Source organism: Notothenia coriiceps, unplaced genomic scaffold, assembly GCF_000735185.1.
Source record: "Notothenia coriiceps isolate Sejong01 unplaced genomic scaffold, NC01 NC01_scaffold00028133, whole genome shotgun sequence".
Lineage (NCBI taxonomy): Eukaryota > Metazoa > Chordata > Actinopteri > Perciformes > Nototheniidae > Notothenia > Notothenia coriiceps.
This window is the reverse complement of record NW_011360834.1, coordinates 968433-973078: the sequence shown is the minus strand read 5'-3', so window position 1 is coordinate 973078 and position 4646 is coordinate 968433. Positions and strand designations below refer to the sequence as shown.

The following is a 4646-nucleotide window of genomic DNA, read 5'->3' as shown; positions in this document are numbered from 1 at the left end:
ATATATATATAGTACTAGTACTAGCACACACACACACACACACACACACACACACACACACACACACACACACACACACACACACACACACACACACACACACACACAACAACTACAAACTGGTCATGTGGGCTATTGGGTGTTCTTGTGGAGTTTGAGGGGGAAGGAAGCTGCTGGGCAGTACAGTCTATATCCTGGCTGGAGTGCAGGACACAACGCAGCTAAATCAATACTTCAATCAGTGTGAGGTGAAGACTAGAGTGGGGGGAGCAGAGACAGCAGGGGGGGGGTGGAAGCAGGGGGGGAGTGGGTACAAAGAAAGGTTGATTTGGAGAGGAAGGAGAGATACACTGGTGAAGTGGTTTAATGTATTGCAGTAAGCCACGTACCTGCTGGCATAATGCTCAATCCTGCTGTGTGTGTCTGCATGGGGCAGCTTGGGTGAGGAGCACGGCCTGGAAACAACAGAAACCAGTGCCATTACTCTGCAAATGTGAAGGAGTGGTTACATAAAAAACGCATATTCGTATAATCCAGAAGGAAGAGAGTTTCATTTGTGAAGATTGTCAGCATGCAAACAAGAGAGATACGACTCGTTTCACAGGGGAGGAAAATAATTAAGTACATTCATGCAAGCGCTGCAATTAGGTAACATTTTGGAGCACTTGTACTTTACCTCAACACTTTCATTTCCCACTGCTACACGGCTTCTTCCTACTCTGATGGAGACACGCTTTATATTGCAATGTTAGATGCTGCACCTTATTAAAAAGCTCTTCCTAGACCTCCTCTCTATAGCTCCTGCCTCAGTTATCCTGCCTGTAGGGTGAAGTCATTTAGCTGTTTCATCCTAGAGGAGAAAGCAAAGACTTGAGAAACATTTCATGTTGTAGAAATGCTTTTCTTCTTCCCTATATTGTAAATAGCATTAGAGCCTTTCAGATGTATAATAGAACTCCCTTGAGGGGCTTCCAGGCGGGGAACTATCGTCCTACCCAAGGCGTACGATAAATATACAAGATGTATAAGAAATGATAAAATCAGCAACATTTCACATATAAAAAAGCTTCATATACATAAATGCATCGCTTATATTTGTATAATAAGTTATGAATATATACTTAGTTTATTTGAATTAATAATACATTAGAATCATATTTTTATTTGACAATATAAAGAATCATTCTGCATTAAGAGTGCTTTTACTTTTGATTCATTCGTCTGTTTTTCCACTGGCGCCTCATCTCAAACTCGCATAATGTTTGAAGTTTGAAAAGGTGAACCTAACAGAATACAATTAGACAAAACATGGAGCCACAATCATTCTAAATCTTCCAGGGTAATGTCGTAGCCCTAAGATATGCATCTTGATGATCTCATGGATTTTAATCTCATGGCTCTTGTTTTACCCTTTGGGTGAAACTTGCTCATGTGATAAGGCATCTGAGCCTCAGGATCTCAGGAACAGCATTTTATGAATTCTGAACACAGAGCCATCCCTTTAACCCAGGGGTGTCCAAACCTTTTTCACCGAGGGCCACATCCAGAGAAACATACGAAGGACTGGGCCACTCACTAGAGGTGAGGTATATTGCCATGTCAGTTAAGTTATAAATAAACACAATCATTCAAATTTGGAAAATTGTGATTGATACTTGAAAAAGCTTTAAGAAAAAAAACGCCTACATCACAGCTCTTCATCGGGTTTCATTTATTTTGTTGGCAGCTTATTCCTTAAAATGAAAGCCTCAGATTGCTTATAAAAACAGGAAATATGAAGGGTCTATTTCAAGCTTGTTATGTAAATAAGCTTTTTCTCATCAACTTAGATTTGTCTGAATTTATTTGGAAAGTGGGATGACATGAATACTGTGTAATATATATATATTTAGGAAGTACAATATAAAACAAGCACAAGTTTCTTTTGTGGGTCATATTTCATTATACTTTTTGAATTAGCTGAGGGCCGATTCAAAACGGCCTGCGGGGCGCATTTGGCCCCCGGGCCGTAGTTTGGACACCCCTGCTTTAACCCATCTAAGCAAGCAGGAGTGCTCCAAAATTGTCAGAGTATGATAATCAGCCAACAACAGCTAGGAGTTTGAATGGGTGAACGTGATAGACGGATGACAGGAAGCAGAGACAGAGAGATGTATGTGTTTATGTGTGGGACTCACGTCTCTGTGCTCTCCGCCTCCAGTACAGACTGCACTGGCAGGTAACCTCTCTGCGGGTGCTTGGTGAAGTACTGCTTTGACCTGAATTTATTCTTCAGAGTCTTGGCAAAGTCCCTCATCTTTTCCCCCGAGGTCGTCTGGAGTTGTGATTAAGGTGGCGAGGGGTTGGGGAGGGGGGCGAGAGGTGGCGGAGGTAGAAAGTTTGGAGAGATAAATTACACCTCTTAAGGATTCTTTAAAACAGTTGGTTCCTCTAAAATGACCTCATATGAAACTAGTCAACTCTGTCTTAACAAAGCTTTGTCTTATTTTTTACTTTGGAGGACTAACTTCCTCCATCTGCTTTCTCATTCAGTTTCTGCCGCTCTCTCTGCTTCCTTCCTTGAGATTCTCCCAATCGTTCCCTGCCTTCTGTATCATGGTATAAATTGTGGTGCCTGCCTGGCTCACTGCTGTAAAAGAAACTGTAGCTAGCTGATATAAAATATTGTCCTGTAAAAAAAAACAATTCTAGAGATGGCCTTTTGCCACATTTTGCAGCTCAGAATTGATTAGAGATTAAATCTGGCACCGTCTCAGTCCGTTCACACACTGCCGCTACAGCTCCTCCTCGGGAGTGAACTTGACTTTGGAGACTGCGCGTGCAACGGCTTAAGACTCTGGCTTTATTGGGGTTTAGTGCACAATGTATGCTCCAAATAGGACGTTATGTGTGCACTATGTGAGCCAAAAAGGATGTTAGCGTTGAGTGCCACTCAATCTCTGCATACTATGAGGGCCCAGGCAGTGCAAGCCTATCTAACAGCACACATGATTAAGATCTCAGTGGAGAGGGGGCACAAAAAAGTTATGGCAGCAGGAATCATGAGGTAGTATTTTTTAAAGATCATCTGAGTTTTATTTGTCCCTGGAGCCTTACATTTGTATTCTGTGAAAGCACTAGGTAATGTTTGTCTTACCGGTGTGTAGTACTCCATGATGGGGTAGTGCAGCTTCTTTCCCTTGGTAGTGCGGCCGGTTAGGAAACATGTTTGGCAGATGTCCACATTGAACTGCTTCAGACTGCGATACCTGCCAACATCAATATACAGAAAGGCTGAACTGATGCAAGAGAGCTGAGCAGAGTGTGTGTGTGTGTGTGTGTGTGTGTGTGTGTGTGTGTGTGTGTGTGTNATCCTATCTCAAAAAATTAGAATAGTTCCTCAGACCAAGTAAAAAAAAAAGATTTATAACAGCAAAACACAATCAAACATTTGAAAATGTCCATTAATGGCATTAATGGACATTTTCAAATGTTTGATTGTGTTTTGCTGTTATAAATCTTTTTTTTTTACTTGGTCTGAGGAACTATTCTAATTTTTTGAGATAGGATTTTTGAGTTTTCTTAAGCTGTATGCCATAATCAGCAATATTAAAATAATAAAAGGCTTGCAATATTTCAGTTGATTTGTAATGAATCCAGAATGTATGACATTTTTGTTTTTTTAATTGCATTACAGAAAATAAAGAACTTTATCACAATATTCTAATTTTCTGAGACAGTCCTGTATGTATGTGTGTAGATCTATCTAGGCAGCCACAAGGCTCCCCACATATCACAAGGTTCTCTCTGCTGGTTGATTACCTAACTTGAAGGAGAAACCCACCCTTTGATCGTCTAACACTGTTATCATTAACATGTGATAGACAGAGGACTGCAGCAGATGGAGATATATTATTTTGTAGTGTACCCAATGTTACTTAACCTATATCTTCTTTAGATCATAACCTCCCACATCTTATTTGGAAAGGCATCAGAGAACGTGTGACCTTGTTCATTCAGAAGTGAGCTCTAGAGTTGAGGACTCAAAGATGATAGTGATGGAGAGTGAAGGTTTTATCCCTTAAAAGTAAACAAGAGAGGAGTGATAAAACATGGCTACTGATGCTGTTGCATTGACCTAATGCTAAGTGAGAAAAACACTAAAGCAAAGAAAACACTACTTACAAGAAGGGCACTCAGACAGTGCAGTCATACCGAAAGGATGTGCCGTTAAACAAAGCCTGTTTCCACTTTCAAATGGAATGGGATCTATTTCTACTGCATGTTACATCCCTCCACCAAGTTTCAATACAATTGTGCTACTAGTTTTTACATTTTCCTGATAAATACATTTTTTAAAAAAAACAGAAATCATAGCCTAATTGGTGAAGGTAAGAATTGTAGTAAACATTGCTTCATTGTTATCATTAAAGCTAATATGAGTATAGATTATTAGTGTATTATCCATAATCACCAAAGGATAACAGCTGCACAGCCAAATGAGTGAGGTGCAAACAAATGTTGGATGCCACCTCTAATTTAGAAACATAATTACCCAATTTATGAGAGTGTGAGACGCAATCCTAAATCATGTAGGTGTAGTTTAGGTGTTCAACTGCTTTTGATTATTTAATATCCTTATCAGAAGCCAAAATATCCACTTTCGC

At 40.0% G+C, this 4646-nt stretch overlaps 1 long non-coding RNA gene across 1 annotated transcript; it reads right to left on the bottom strand.

The window, feature by feature from the left end:
- Window positions 1–380: 380 nt before the first annotated feature.
- Window positions 381–3245, bottom strand: LOC104957969 (uncharacterized). Its single transcript, XR_799716.1, has 3 exons — window positions 3137–3245; window positions 2178–2314; window positions 381–455 (listed from the first exon to the last, which is right to left on the bottom strand). It is a non-coding gene; the product is annotated as an uncharacterized lncRNA (long non-coding RNA).
- Between the last annotated feature and the right edge of the window lie 1401 nt (window positions 3246–4646).